Below are 16,942 nucleotides of genomic sequence, written 5' to 3' on the forward strand. Positions count from 1 at the left end.
GGCATTTATTACTGGCACATTATTGTGGGCATCTACTTAGGCCACAAAGAAGGGGTATTTTATATGGGGGCTCTGTACAGTAGCATTTTATACTGGTACATTATGGGGGGCACTAGGAGGAAGGGGGAATTTACTGGGGGCACTATATAGGGGTATTTTATACTGGAACATTATGGGGGCACTATGGGGACATTAGCTCAACTGGGGGCATTACAAGGGGGTATTTATTGCACTGTCACATTATAAGAATAATTATTTCTACTGGGGGGGGGGCATTATGGTGGGCTTTATTACTCCCCCATGGTATGAACCAAAGTATTGAAGAAGGTTCTTCATTCATCCCTGTGAATTATCAGCATGCTTAGTAGGATTTCCTGGTGGGGGTTTGCCATTGTTGTCTGCTAATGCTCCTGCACAGCAAAGAATGAGAAGAACGAGAGAGACGGTCACCGGTGCCATATCTGCTGAACGCTGGAGATATGAGATACAGACAAGGCGTGGCACTCTTGTCTTCTATTATGGTGGTGCTTGTTGTGCTGGAGATATGAACCATCCAGGTGAAGGACTCACTATTTATTGGGATGTAGAAGGTAGGGAGGAGAAGCTACAGGGCAGGACGTACTCTTCCGCAATGTTTTTTCCCAATCCCTGGAATCATATGAAAAACACTTTAATTAGGACTGGCTGATTATAATAAAGAACTTCCTTGTATCTTTGATGAAAGAACATTTCTATAAATATCTACAAGACATTGGACATGAGATACAAATGGAGCAGATGACACAACCTGGGTTTCAGTATAATTCATTTACTTCCAATAAATCGTATATACATTTTCTTTTAGGAGCTGGAATCTTTCTAGGTGAGGAAGGATGGGGTCATTGAGGAACCTTAAGGGGTTAACTGCACTAGTGCTTTTGAGTACATCTCAGAGCCATGGGCCATGTAGTGGTATACATTTGTGGCATTTACAAGGTCTAAGGCTTTAAAAGGTAAGAAAGGTGAAGAGAGTGAGGCATGTTTACCACCTTTTGATCATTAGGTGGTGACTTACAATGGGCAGGAGGTAGGGGGTGGAGTATCAAGAAAATAAGCTTAGGTAAGATTTGCCCTACATATTACATAGAGTAGCTGTCACCCAAACACTCAATTGGCCAACAGCTATCTTTCCGGACCATCTTATACATTGGCTAAGCATGCACGTGCTTTCATTAGGAGATGCAGCAAAGACCACTTTACATGAGTAGATAATTTATTTGATTGTGCAAGTCATTAACTTTCTATAACATTTTATAATCCATATAACAGAAACCGACCATTCTCAGTATGTGTCAAAAGTCCAGATTTTTTTAAAGTAATGTTTTGGTCACATATGGACATTTGTCTTACCGAATCTGAAGTGGACAGAAGAGAGGAGCAAGGCCGCAGAAAATGATTGTATCAGTACTCAGGTTGCATGGTCGTGATGGGCAAGTGGGCTCAGTCACCAGAATATCCACATAATGCACTCAGTCGTATTAGGCCTCATGCACACGACCGTAGTTATGGTCCCCACCTGAGCGCAGTTTTGGCGGCACAGATGCGGACCCATTCACTTCAATGGGGCTGCAAAAGATGCGGACAGCACTCCGTGTGCTGTCAGCATCCGTTGCTCCGTTCCGAGGCCCCGCAAAAAAAATATAGCATGTCCTATTCTTGTCCGTTTTGCGGACAAGACTAGGCATGTATGCAATGGGCCGCCCGTTCCGTTCCGCAAATTGCGGAAGGCACACGGGCGGCTTCCGGCACGGTCGTATGCATGAGGCCTTAGTCTTATTCAAAAGGTTATTCGTGAGGTATAAATAATACTCACTCTTTTGAAGCTTTGCTTGTAGTTTTCAGTCCTTTTAGACCTCATGCACACGACCGTTCCGTTTTTTGCGGTCCCCAAACCGCGTATTAGCAAAAAACAACAGCCGTCCTTGTGCCTTTTGCAATTTGCGGAACTGAACGGTCGGCCCATTGTAGAAATGCCTATTCCTGTCCGCAAAACGGACAAGAATAGGACATTTTTTTTTTTTTTGCGGGGCCACGGAACGGAGCAAAGGATGCGGACAGCACACGGAGTGCTGTCCACATCTTTTGCGGCCCCATTGAAGTGAATGGGTCTGCATCCGAGCCGCAAAACTGTGGCTCGGATGCGGACCGAAACGGTCGTATGCATGAGGCCTTATTCATATAAATAAATCGCTATAATGCATAGTATTCCTGAGAGCGGTGAACTGATTGCTACCCCATGCTGCACCACGTTTCGGGGGTCAAATGAATAAAAGGACTGAAAAATACAAACAAAGCTTCAAAAGAGTATTATTTGTGCTTGAATCGGCTCCGTGAGGAACTACCTAACAGTACCTACCTGAAGCAGTAGAGCTATTACAGAACTGCCGTAGGAGGGTAGCCTAAAGGGGGCAACCCCAGTGTGGATTATATGTAAAAATGGGGGGGTTGGGCGGGCAGAACTGATGTCGACCGTGCAGCAGGTAAAGGCTGCTGCCTTTTAACCGTACATAGCCCCGCATCCCCTCGCACAAATACAGCAATGTTAACCATTGCTTAACACTTGTGCTTGAATCTGCTCCGTGAGGAACTACCTAACAGTACCTACCTGAAGCAGTAGAGCTATGCCGGAACTGCTGTAGGAGGGTAGCCTAAAGGGGCCAAAAACCACACAAATGCAGGAATGGTTTGAATATACAGTATATATTTAACGCGTCGTACTTACAAAACCAAATTATTGAAGGCAAGGGACATTTCCTGTTGTGGGTCAGGAACATAACGGGCATAACACGCAGATTTCCATCTGCCCAATTTCTGGATGACATGTGCACATTATTTCTGGAGGCCGCTGAGGCGGCACCTATCCTGAATGAATGACCTGTGATCGCCAGCGGGTTGACTCCTGAAGAGGACAACAGCAGGCGAACGTAATTGAGGAAGGTTTGAATGTTCAAGGCAGCACCATCAAACTTTAACAAGGGGGACTCAGCAGGCTCGTTCCCGATGCACTGCAACCACTCATGCAACACTGCGACTGGGCACCATTTGTTGTTTGTGGCAAAGTATCTGACCTGAACTGACTCCCCAGGTCGGGCTGCCTTGCAGGAGTCCAAGCCGAGGATAAAGTGCGTACCGTTCCAGTGCAGCTGGTTTCTCCGCAGATAGCCACTGGATGACTTGGCGCAAGTGAACTCCCCCGGCCTGAGGAATCCGTAGAAAGCCAAATACATTGCAGCTTTGATGAGTAAGCTAATGTACTGGCCGAACGGGTTGTTCGACAGTGCATCAGAAACGGACCTGATCATGTTACCGGAGAAAGGCCGCCTGGTGGGCCTTCTCTTGATGGACTGCTTCTGAATACCTCTCAACAAGGATCTGATTGGATGGGCTGAAAATAGGGAAGGTTGATCCGGAAACTGGATGTACCAATGATGCTCTATGCCAGCCAGGTACAGCTTGATGGTACTATGGGACAGGTTTAAATGAGAGTGGCAAAAAGCTGCGAATGCTAACAGATATGTGATGGGACCGTCACCGGCAGAGGGGTATGTGTTATTAAACTTATCAAACAATCGCCAGGCCGTCTTGTATGCCTTTTGTCGGTTAGAAATAAGACCGTCTGGTTTCTCCACTATTCACCCAATATCACTGCTGCTCCTACTATGGGATAGATTTCGAACAGTGAGGAGCTCCTGGAAAACCCAGTTATGCTGGTAATTTCTGCTGGCCATGGTTCACTAAACCAATGGGTGCCATGTATGTCTGCGAAGCCGGCAGTGGGAGAGGCGTCTGTATGGACTACTGGCGAATGATTGGATGCCACTGGAATATACAAGGAGACTTCATTCCACTGGGAGAGGAAGTTGTCCCACATCAGTAAATCTGAAATGGCATTCTGATCCAGGTGAACTGGGCTATCTTGGCATGGTGCTTGAGGAAGGAGAACCAGCAGTCTTGAAATAAATGATCTGCCCTGCGTAATGATCCGCATGGCAAAATTCAGCATGCCGAGAAGTGACTGAAGATCTGCCTTGGTGGTGACCCTCACTTGGGCTAGCCTGTGAACGACTGCCTTGATTCTGGCCAACTTGTCCTGTGGAAGACTGGCTTGCATGTCTACTGTGTCTAGGTGTATGCCTAGAAATGTGATCCCTGTGCTAGGGCCTTCGACCTTGTGTGGGGCCAATGGAACTTTGAGGTCTTCAAATGCCATACACAGGACCTGTAAATCTTGAGGCTCTTGATTTGGGGATTCTAACAGGAGAAAGTCGTCCCGGTAATGGATAACATGATTTACCCTGAAGGTATTGGACAAGACCCAATGCAGAGCGCTGGCAAACTGGTCAAATAACCAGGGGCTGGACTTGGACCCGAAGGTCAATTTGTTCGCAAAATAATAAGATCCCTGCCATTTAATGCCGTGCCACTGCCATAACTCTGGTTGGATCGGCAGTAACTTGAATGCGTCAGCAATATCTGCTATTGACAACCAAGTACCCTTCCCCAATTTTATTATGACCTGGATAGCCTCGTCTATGGATGCGTATCTCATGGAGAATTCCTCTGAAGGAATTAACAAGTTCAAGCTTGGTGTTTGTAATGAATGTGGGGCCGACAAGTCATAAATTAACCGTTTTTTATTATTGAACTTCCCAGTCACAATGCCTACTGGATTGACCCTCCAGCATGCAAAGGGAGGTTGGCTGAAGGGACCTATCAAATAACCCCTGTCTAATTCGGTGCTGATTAGTTGTGTTACCGCCTCTGGGTCTCTAGCTGCTGACTGCAAATTCCCGCACTCGAATGTGGTCTGTGGGAGGGCGAGAAGACCAGTGTGGTAGCCGTAGATCAAACAGTTGATGACGAACTGCACCCACTCTGGGTCTGGATAGGCAGACAAGAACTGAGCGAGCAGCTCCACGTTAACCACGCTTAGTCATGCCGGGCCATTTTTCTGAGGGCATGCTACGCGTGGATGGGCTCTGAAACAGATAGCACATAGGTGTAGTAACCTACACTGACTATAATGACAAGCTGCGTAATTATAGTTATTGCATATCTGGCTCTTCCCTAGGTATTTAATGGGACGCCCTAATTTATCGACCCCGAATGATGACTTGTTACTAGACGGACCTGGGGCTGAACTAGGCTGAACTGATTCTGCTGTGTTACCCGTATTAGAACACCAACCTGCCGTGTAGGAATAAGAATTGCAGACTGTGCAGGTCGGAGCTTTCAGCCCTGCAAAATGGCGACAAAACAACTCAGTGTCTATGTTAGACCAATCCAGGATATGTTGGCACTGTGTCAGGGCGGCTGCCGCTTTAGCCGAGAATGAGCGATGGTAATACTTATAACCTAATTCCACTACTTTATACATGTATAAGTCTAGCTCAGCCCTCCTATGTGGGTAAGCTGTACAAATGATGTCCCGGTATAGGCTGAATGCTAGCACGAACTCGGTGATATTAAGCTTCCTGTTTAACCTGGCATCCTTAGACTTCAGGATGACAGAAACCTCACCGCATGCTATGGTCTTATTGTCCGGGGCCTCATGTGTGGCAATAAGCAGGGATGCCAGATTTACGTCCCTACCCTCCAATATATCCTGCCTGATATAGTCGGAATGAAGTGGGATGGGGCGATTGGGGGAATCTGAGAAGACCCACCAGAAACGCTGGACTGCCCCACCGCAGCTACCGCTGGTGCTGGTGCCGCCAACATTGCAGCAGCAGAACTGGCCTCAACTGACTCCATCCTGGCCTGTAAGTCCGGCATGGATGATGCCATGCTGTGGATGACGGCGTGTAGCTGTGTGAGCGACGTTTGAATTGTACCCATAGACACCTCATCTTGGCTCACGGGTGGTGCATCTGTCATAAGGAGACGATATAGCTCTGCTTTCCTTGCGTAGGCGGGAAAGGAGATGCCCCTCCTCCGCAGCTCGGCGGATAATTTAGGAATAGTCTAGGAACGTAAGGATGGCCCCGCGCTTCGCTCAGACTGGGTGTCCCCACTGTCCCGAGATGCAGATGAGCCTCCTGGAACGAATTCTTGCGACATCTTCCTACCGGCCAGTAAATGAGAGCCATTAGTAACCCCCCTAACCCGAACTATGAACTGCAAACATTATGCCCATTTGCCCGACCGCCGTGACCACCAGTGGATCCCAACCAACTTGCGATTTGCTGTGGCGGACTTTACTGTGCAACCGCCACCTGCTACGTGCGTAATTGTGCCACCTGTGGGTCTGCCGTGACCAAACCTGTAGGCGGGACGGAAATCGTTGTCTATTGGCCTGGTAAGTGTTGCCTACCACATGACTTGGGCCTCACTCTGTGACCTGATTGTAGTGGTCGTTTATCCATGTCTGTGACTGACGTGCCTGAAGACGTGACAGGACTTGGTGTCGTGACAGACATCACCTGGCTGCGCCTGTGGCATGGCACCGAATGTGTAATGTAATGTCCTGATTCGTACGCCTGTGGTCGTGACAGGACTTTATGCTGAGTCTGTGGACGTGACAGACGTGTTACCAAGACTGCCTGTAGTCATGACAGGACTTGATTTTTTAAGTCTGTGGTCGTGACAGACGCTTTAACAAAATGCCTGTAGTCGTGTCAGGACTATATGCCAAGTCTGTGGACGTGACAGACGCGTTAATTGGAGTGCCTGTAGTCTTGACAGGACTTATGTGTGTCTGAGGTCGTGACAGACATGCCAGTAAAGTGCCTGTAGTCGTAACAGTTATTTTTTTATATTTTTTCTTCTTCCCCCACCTATAGGACTGGGGGTAGTAGGAACAGTTTGTGGTCACCCCCTCACTGCTACCCAGAACGTGACGGGTAAATGACCGTTTGCATGCCGTAGTCCGTGCATTAATACCTACCTTATCTGACCGTCTATTTGCCTGTAGTGTCACGATGACGTGACACGTAACTGTGGAAACATAAATTTTATTTTTTAAAAAACAATTTTTTTTCCCCTTTTTTAAAAGTGGAACGTAGCACCTCCCACATGCAATCGGCAGCTAACCCATTCATGGGGTCGACAACAGCCCCCTATAACAACCTCAGGGAACCATCAGCTGTTATGTATGTGACCAGCAGAGGGCGCCCGCACCCCACACCGACCGCAGCAGCGAGCTGAAGTCTGATAGTCGGCGGGCATGCGAGTACCCCTGCTGCCATCAGGAGTGCGTGGCTTCGTTCCGTCACCTACACCCCTATCATGTCCGCAGCCTGCCGTGGTCAGGTGTCCCCAGAAGTCTGCCCCTGGTAACAGACAATACGCTGCCAGGTAAGTTTACGCCACCGAATGTTTCATTAGAATGTAGTTGTAACCAGCTCAAGCTGTTATCTGGATCATGATCCGCCTGCAACTATGACAACTTCAGTGCAAACAAATAAACTATGGGACATTCTAAGGAACATGCAAATTAGGTTAAGTTCATTTATTACCAATGTGTACAACATGACAAATGACAATGCTCCTACACAGTGCCCTAACATATTGTTCCTATATATCGACGCATCGTTCCCTTCCCCCAGCCACCGGAGACCATAAGGCATGATCCTGCAAGTATCCACTAGGCGGCACTGTGCGGCGGAGCGCTCTCACAAGAACAAGCAGCGCGCCCGGACACCGCTGACGTCGGCAACCAGCTAGTTCGCGAGTGCCACCGCCGCCATGAGGACCGAAGTTGCGAACTGCTGCCCTCCCCTACCAATGTGCTCGGCGCACCGCACGCCCGCAGACCCCGGTGGGTCCCATGTAACAGCCCCCGTCTTACTTGAAGTCGAGGTAAAGAGCTCTATCACACAAGACGCCCGACCTGTGGAGCCGAATTAACCCGGAAGTGCTGGACTGACTCTTGACCCCAGAACTGACGTCGACCGTGCAGCAGGTAAAGGCTGCTGCCTTTTAACCGTACATAGCCGCGCCTCCCCTCGCACAAATACAGCAATGTTAACCATTGCTTAACACTTATACCTCACCAATAACCTTTTGAATAAGGCCTCATGCACACGACCATTGATTTGGTCCGCATCCAAGTATTTGCGGCTCGGATGCGGACCCATTCACTTCAATGAGGCCGCAAAAGATGTGGACAGCACTCCTTGTGCTTACCGCATCCATTGCTCCGCTTCGCGGACAAGAGCCGGCAGTTATATTAATTGCTGTCCGTGCCGTTCCGCAAATTGCAGAATGCACACGGACGCCATCCGTGTTTTGCGAATCCGCAATTTGAGGACCGCAAAACACACAACGGTCGTGTCCATGAGGCCTAAGACTAATACGACTGAGTGGATTATGTGGATATAATTGTGGAGCCTGAGTGAGGTTCTGAATCAGGTCGTGGTAAACTACATGTGGAGCAACAGTTGATGATTGAACTCGAGAATAAAGTTGGGGCTAGAAGCAGGGTTGCTTGATCTCGGGGTGCAGCGCCTTCATAGGGCCAGGCTCAACCTTTCTTTATGATGCAAATTCTTGTCTGCTGCCCTTATTTTATGCCAAATATGCCATATTTTACAGTATATATTGTTGGTAAAGTGAAGGGATGTCCATTAGGTTTATCACATGCAATCATTATATCCAGTCTGATTACACCGTGTTCCTCTGTGTCAGAGATTGCTGCAGACATCAGAAATTTCCATTTCATTTGACAGCTGGAAATGACAATCGGGGGCCCTCATTAGAAGACTTCTCCTCCTTGCAGTGAGGTTTCGTGCCTTCACATTCAGATGACTGAGCCTCCAGAAGTACATGAGTATCACACCCTGTAGCCAAGCCCAGATCACGTTGGTGTCAGAACCATGTCACACCTAGCTTGGTGAAGGATCCTCATCCTTCTCATACATCATGGCAGATTGGTGTCACCACACTTCTCATTGCATGGGTGTGGTGTCTACAGCCATGAGTCAGGAGGCTGCACACAAAGTATAGGGTGTAATTACATAATATTCAACTGAAAATGTAAACATGACCTACATTATCATCTAAATCTATGTTACTGTGAGATATGGGGATTTGTTTGGAGTGTCCTAACATTGTGGAGCTACATCTGGAGCTGCACCAGGAATGTTGTGGTCATCATGGGGGATTGTCTCACCTTAAATAGGACGGATAAAATCAGTGACAACTAGCTCAACCTACTTCAGTAAAGAAATAAGTCTCCGAACTTATTAGAGTCCACCTAAGTGCAGCCACAGGTCACACCACAACTATTTACAGTGCCGAGTACAGAAAGAGTCTTGGCAGCCTGAAGACGCAGTATGTTGCAGGCCTCTGCTGGGCAGAGGGTACTCTCTAGGCTGGGGTCTCTCTCTCATCTTGCAACTCTGTTGCACAAGGGTTGATGCACAATCTAAATAATTCATGTCTCTTGGCTTGGCAGCAGCTAACCTGCTCCTTATATGTTCTGCCTTCCGTTCCTCCAGGCCTTCTGATTAAGTGGGAACAAGAGGTTACATTCGCTGAGATTTATGAGACTTTTATTAACACAGGAGAACAATAAATTGTCTGAGCTAGAGAAGCAGATTCATGAGAACATGGACTTTACTTGCTTCACTTAAAAACTGGTCCAGAACATTTATATCTTGGGGAGTTTTGGGGTGTCATAATATCAAGTGACATCCTTAAGGAGTGGCCAAATTGGCCCTCGATTGAAATCACTTTACTCAGCATCTTTTAGGTGTATAGGATGTGAATTCTCTTCTTCACACCAAACTATAGTTTGTCCTTGTTTGGCCCATAATTTGTAATTATGGGGCCATATGATAGAATGATACCTCCTTTTTGACATCTAATTTATTGGTAGAAATCCCTCTTTAATTGAAGGTATATATGATGGAATACTAACTTTTAGCAGGCTTTATCTATACCAACACTGCTGCTGTCTGCTTTAAATAAAGTAGTGTCCTAAATTAATGATGGCAGAGCTTTGGAACGTCATGATGTTGATCATCGCGACCGAAATCTTGCGATAATAGCGCGTCTCTCCCCTTTATAGAGCTCTCGAGGTCTTTTTCAGGACCTCTGCAATTCGACTGGGCATGCTCTCAATCAACTTCTGGGCCAATTCCTGACTGATAGCAACCCATTCTTTCATAATCACTTCTTGTAGTTTGTCAGAATTAGTGGGTTTTTGTTTGTCCGCCCGCCTCTTGAGGATTGACCACAAGTTCTCAATGGGATTAAGATCTGGGGAGTTTCCAGACCATGGACCCAAAATGTCAACGTTTTGGTCCCCGAGCCACTTAGTTATCACTTTTGCCTTATGGCACGGTGCTCCATCGTGCTGGAAAATGCATTGTTCTTCACCAAACTGTTGTTGGATTGTTGGAAGAAGTTGCTGTTGGAGGGTGTTTTGGTACCATTCTTTATTCATGGCTGTGTTTTTGGGCAAAATTGTGAGTGAGCCCACTCCCTTGGATGAGAAGCAACCCCACACATGAATGGTCTCAGGATGCTTTACTGTTGGCATGACACAGGACTGATGGTAGCGCTCACCTTTTCTTCTCCGGACAAGCCTTTTTCCAGATGCCCCAAACAATGGGAAAGTTGCTTCATCGGAGAATATGACTTTGTCCCAGTCCTCAGCAGTCCATTCACCATACTTTCTGCAGAAGATCAATCTGTCCCTGATGTTTTTTTTGGAGAGAAGTGGCTTTTTTGCTGCCCTTCTTGACACCAGGCCATCTTCCAAAAGTTTTCGCCTCACTGTGTGTGCAGATGCGCTCACACCTGCCTGCTGCCATTCCTGAGCAAGCTCTGCACTGGTGGCACTCCGATCCCGCAGCTGAATCCTCTTTAACAGACGATCCTGGCACTTGCAGGACTTTCTTGGACGCCCTGAAGCCTTCTTAACAAGAATTGAACCTCTTTCCTTGAAGTTCTTGATGATCCTATAAATTGTTGATTGAGGTGCAATCTTAGTAGCCACAATATCCTTGCCTGTGAAGCCATTTTTATGCAACGCAATGATGGCTGCACGCGTTTCTTTGCAGGTCACCATGGTTAACAATGGAAGAACAATGATTTCAAGCATCACCCTCCTTTTAACATGTCAAGTCTGCCATTTTAACCCAATCAGCCTGACATAATGATCTCCAGCCTTGTGCTCGTCAACATTCTCACCTGAGTTAACAAGACGATTACTGAAATGATCTCAGCAGGTCCTTTAATGACTGCAATGAAATGCAGTGGAAAGTTGTTTTTGGGATTAAGTTAATTTTCATGGCAAAGAAGGACTATGCAATTCATCTGATCACTCTTCATAACATTCTGGAGTATATGCAAATTGCTATTATAAAAACTTAAGCAGCAACTTTTCCAATTTCTAATATTTATGTAATTCTCAAAACTTTTGGCCACGACTGTAGTACCCCAGAGAGGGCACTACCATTCCTACACCCTGCTACTGTCTCTAATGGCTAACAATGATGTCATCTGTGTATTCCAGATCCTTTTACACTGTGCATTCATAATGTTGCTATAAAACTGTTATGTTCATGTACTGTGCCTGGTTCACCAGCAGGTGGCAGTGTATCTGGCAAAGAGAGAGATATTTAGATAGAATGGAACTTACCATTCCATTCTCCCCCTTTTTGGACAGAAGTGGGCTAGTCCTTCTTCCTATCAAGGAAGGGGCTGCAGGAAGTTTAGATTCAATAGTGGAGCTGAAATGACACAAGAGATAGGGCGGTGAGGGAAAAGCCCTACACATTCCTGCAGCAGGAGTCCTTAAAGGGAAGCAGCTCATAGAGCACCATGACTCTTTACAGATTAAGAGACAGAGTGTCATAAGTGGGTCAACAGCCAAAGGCACCCCACTCCAAAGGTTCCACAACGACTACAGAGTCCAGTAACCAGAATGAACCCAGAGTCTAGCACAGCAGAAAAATATAGAGCAAGGTATTCAGGTTTGCCTGCCAGTTTATGTATGAGAAGTGTACACATGTTCCTGACTGTGAGGATTATACACGTGTTCCTGTATGTAAGAGGAGTGTATGCTCATTTCTGACTGTATGAGTGAGGAGTGCACTTCTGTTCCTAGTGAAGGGTCCTTTTACATAGGCAGATGAATTATCGGTAATGATCACAAGTCAGTGATATAGGAAATCGATCGATGCTCATTTAATTTAATTTAAAAAAATAAATTTTTAAGAGACACATAAATGAAGAATCGCTCCTATGATGATCATTCATCCCCCCTCCTCTACATTTGATTTTGTTGTCACATTTGTCTGCTGACCACCGAGCATCTTTACACTAGGTGAACGTTTGTTCCGTCTATCGCCAGGCCACGTATAAGGAATGAATATCTCAACACTCACCTGCTCAGAATAAATCATATTGTTTGAGGAGGTATGTACACCAAAAAGACCCCAGATATCTACTGCAGCTTGAGAAAATCCTCCATGCAAAGGCTTAATCTGTAGGAACAAGTGATCATTCATTCGTCAGCTCACCTTTCCTTGTTGTCCTGTAATTAAAAAAAATATATAAAAGATCACGACTCGTCTTTTGACTCCCTCGACAGTTCATGTTTATGAGCTGCTGGTGATCATTGGCTGCCTATGTGATGACAGATAAGTCTGCGTGTGACTGAGACCACTAATTGGCTGCAGCGGTCACATGCTGGATCCTGGCAGCTGGATTGGCTGGGGGTTGTAAAGATAACATAGAAACATACTGTAGTTCATAAGGCCGAAAAAAGACATTTGTCCATCCAGTTCGGCCTGTTATCCTGCAAGTTGATCCAGAGGAAGGCAAAAAAAAAACCTGTGAGGTAGAAGCCAATTTTCTCCACTTTAGGGGAATAAATTCCTTCCCGACTCCAATCAGGCAATCAGAATAACTCCCTGGATCAGCGACCCCTCTCTAGTAGCTATAGCCTGTAATATTATTACAGAAACACATCCAGGCCCCTCTTGAATTCCTTTATTGTACTCACCATCACCACCTCCTCAGGCAGAGAGCTCCATAGTCTCACTGCTCTTACCGTAAAGAATCCTCTTCTATGTTTGTGTACAAAGCTTCTTTCCTCCAGACACAGAGGATGTCCCCTCGTCACAGTCACATTCCTGGGGATAAATAGATGATGGGAGAGATCTCTGTACTGACCCCTGATATATTTATACATAGTAATTAGATCTCCCCTCAGTCGTCTTTTTTCTAACGTGAATAACCCTAATTTTAATAATCTTTCAGGGTCCTGTAGTCCCACCATTCCAGATATTACTTTATTTGCCCTCCTCTGGACCCTCTCCAGCTCTGCTATGTCTGCCTTGTTCACAGGAGCCCAGAACTGTACACAGTCCTCCATGTGTGGTCTGACCAGTGATTTGTAAATTAGTAGGACTATGTTCTTATCACCGCCATCTATGCCCCTTCTGATGCAACCCATTATCTTATTGGCCTTGGCAGCAGCTGCCTGACACTGGTTTTTGCAGCTTAGTTTGCTGTTCACTAAAATTCCTAGATCCTTTTCCATGTCAGTGTTACCGAGTGTTTTACCATTTAGTATGTACGGGTGACTTGCATTATTCCTTCCCATGTGCATAACCTTACATTTGTCAGTGTTAAACCTCATCTGCCACTTATCTGCCCAAGCCTCCAATCTATCCAGATCCCTCTGTAGTAGTATACTGTCCTCTTCAGTGTTAATTACTTTACACAGTTTAGTGTCATCTATCTGATATTTACTGTGCAATCCTTCTACAAGATCATTAATAAATATATTGAAGAGAATAGGGCCCAATACTGACCCCTGAGGTACTCCACTAGTGACAGTGACCCAATCTGAGTGTGTACCGGTAATAACCACCCTCTGTTTTCTATCCCTCAGCCAGTTACTTACCCACTTACAGACGTTTTCTCCCAGTCCGAGCATTCTCATTTTATATACTAACCTTTTATGTGGTACAGTGTCAAATGCTTTGGAGAAGTCCAGATATACGACATCCATTGATTCGCCGCTGTCAAGTCTAGGACTTACCTCCTCATAGAAACTGATTAAATGAGTGACTATTGTTTCTTTTTGACCTTTCTTTTAGTGAGATTAAGAGATGCTCCCATCCTTCATTTTCCATGAAATTTATACAAGAGTCTACTTTTTCATAATAAATATTCAAAACTTTTTGTTACGACACTCACCGCCAGGTAGATGAAGCCGCCGTTTAGTGAATAAGCCCCTTTCTCCAGAAATGCAGTTTTTAATCCAGCCGATCGTCAAACTCCCGAATGGAGCATACGAAGTGGCAACTCCCGATCAGCAATTCAGTCGAACTCCTTCCACAGCTAGCAATATACGAAAGCGCTGTCCCAATAATAAATCCCTCCACAAACGAGACCAAGCTCCGTCTTGAAAGTCAAACAGGAATCAATTTTATTGAGGGCTACCCGCCCGTATTTATGCAGGTCTCCATCTGGTGGACACGCCCCTAGGGGACCAGACCGGAGACTGACACAGTAGAGACATGCAGCACTACAGAGACAATACATCCCCCACAATGCATCATGGTCTCCTCCTCTCTGCCCTGGAGACCTGAGGAGTAATCCCATTATCTCTCAAGACAGAGGGTAACCACAATACACATGTGGGGACAACAGAACAGACATCACCATTTAAACATACAATGTCACAACCCTTTTCAATACACAGACATTTAACATCCCAAAATGGAACGCATTAGACCAGGCGTTCAAGTTAGTTTAAGTCCTTTGTGAACAATGAGGCCATTTGGGTTAACTAGCAGCACACTCTTCTCCTGGGTGGCCGTCCGTTCAGTAGTTCCAATCGGTATTTGGGGAAACACACGAACAGGGGCATACGGGCAGGAAATCCAGCGAAATGAAGGCAAACAAACGAACCAGCAATATAGGCCTATACAGATGGATCTGTCACACTTTTGTTTGCAGACATACAGTATATAGCATTGATGAGGGCCTGTCGGTAGGATCAGCCCTATTGTACAAGAAATACTGCCTGTTGGAGTTGATCCTGCTGACAAGTCCTCCTTAACAATGCCAGTTGGTTATCTCGTGCTACTCATCTTGAAATATCTGAAGCCAGAATGTAAGTTAAAGAGGTTCTCCAGAAAATTTTGTCTCCCTCCCGTCCTGGCCAGACCTGTCGAGGAAAGTATACTTACCTGCTCCCTTCTGCTCATTTATGGCTCCTTCAGTCCACCACTCTTCCTTTAGTCCACAGCTAAGTAAGCCACACTATGGTTCCCGCTTGTGAACTTCTGGAATGGACGGTAGTCACGTGTGCCACAGTTACAACAATTGGCTGCATTAGTGACGTTTTTTTTTCCCAAGCAAGATGTTCCTGGGTCACATGCCGCTTGAGGAGCATCTCACCACTGGGGCCCGTGATTAGATACAGTGGCACAAATTCCTCTTCTTCACTCTTGATGTTTTCAAGCAAGGAATGGAGCGTGAGAGTGGACCAAAGAAGCTGGAATGTAAGGGAGTAGGTAAGTATGCCTCCTTCTACAGGTCTAGTGGAGCCAAAATTTGCTAAAAAGTTGGAGATCCCCTTCAAGGAAGGACATCTGTCTAAGAAGACTATTTGTCTTTGCCTCGGACAAGCTGTGCATTTAGATGAATATTAAAGACAGGTTCACTGTAGATATCCTGTGATCTGGCACCTTCTTATTAATGGTTGTGCACCACTATAGATATCGTTACAGAGGAAAAGCCCAGGGGGTAAGTAATTATCTGACTCATCGCTAATTACTGAGCTGTCACGTAAGGTGCTTTTTTCAGTTTCACTTTACTGTTTGTTTTGATTTTCTGTTGTCGTCCTGGAGTTTGTACTCGTTTAGTCATCTTTTTACTCTCCGTCTGCATATATAGCTCCAGTTTGGTGTACTGTAGTTCTCCAGAAGAACATTCTACCTGCCCAGAATCAAGGTGAAATTTACATCTTTAGGCTACTTTCACACTAGCGTTCGGGGTTCCACTTGTGAGCTCCGTTTGAAGGCTCTCACAAGCGGCCCCGAACGGATCCGTCCAGCCCCAATGCATTCTGAGTGGATGCGCATCCGCTCAGAATGCATCAGTTTGGCACCGTTTGGCCTCCGCTCCGCTCAGCAGGCGGACACCCGAACGCAGCTTGCAGCGTTTTTGTGTCCGCCTGGCCGTGCGGAGCCAAACGGATCTGTCCAGACTTACAATGCAAGTCAATGGGGACGGATCCGTTTGACGTTGACACAATATGGTGCAATTTCAAACGGATCCGTCCCCCATTGACTTTCAATGTAAAGTCAGGAGTCCCCTATTAATATACCATCAGATCGGAGTTTTCTCCAATCCGATGGTATATTTTAACTTGAAGCGTCCCCATCACCATGGGAACGCCTCTATGTTAGAATATACCATCGGATTTGAGTTAGATCATGAAACTCAGATCCGACAGTATATTCTAACACAGAGGCGTTCCCATGGTGATGGGGACGCTTCAAGTTAGAATATACTGAGAACTGTGTACATGACTGCCCCTTGCTGCCTGGCAGGTGCTGCCCCCCCCCCCCTGTATTTAACTCATTGGTGGCCAGTGCGGCCCCCCCCTCCCTCCCCAGTATTAAATGTGACCAGTGCGGCCCCCCTCCCTCTATATTCATTGGTGGCCAGTGCGGTCCCCCCTCCCTCCCTCCCCAGTATTAAATGTGACCAGTGCGGCCCCCCTCCCTCTATATTCATTGGTGGCCAGTGCGGATTCCCAGTATTAAATGTGACCAGTGCGGCCTCCCCTCTCCCCCCCCTAATTAAAATCACCCCCCCCCCATCATTGGTGGCAGCGGAGAGTACCGATCGAAGTCCCAGTTTAATCGCTGGGGCTCCGATCGGTAACTGCAGTAACGTCCTGGTTGCCATGGTTGCTTAGCAATTT

The 16,942-nt window shown here is 46.4% G+C and overlaps 1 protein-coding gene and 1 long non-coding RNA gene across 2 annotated transcripts in view; both read right to left on the bottom strand.

The window, feature by feature from the left end:
* The window catches only part of LOC120997016 (perlwapin-like), a 136,607-nt gene that overhangs the window by 57,882 nt on the left and 61,783 nt on the right, over positions 1 to 16,942 (bottom strand). The window lies entirely within an intron of this gene.
* On the bottom strand, positions 375 to 15,350 carry LOC120997038. The gene is made up of 3 exons (XR_005778048.1): positions 15,198 to 15,350; positions 12,378 to 12,526; positions 375 to 648 (listed from the first exon to the last, which is right to left on the bottom strand). It is a non-coding gene; the product is annotated as an uncharacterized LOC120997038 (long non-coding RNA).

This window comes from Bufo bufo, chromosome 4 (assembly GCF_905171765.1).
Source record: "Bufo bufo chromosome 4, aBufBuf1.1, whole genome shotgun sequence".
Taxonomy (NCBI): domain Eukaryota; kingdom Metazoa; phylum Chordata; class Amphibia; order Anura; family Bufonidae; genus Bufo; species Bufo bufo.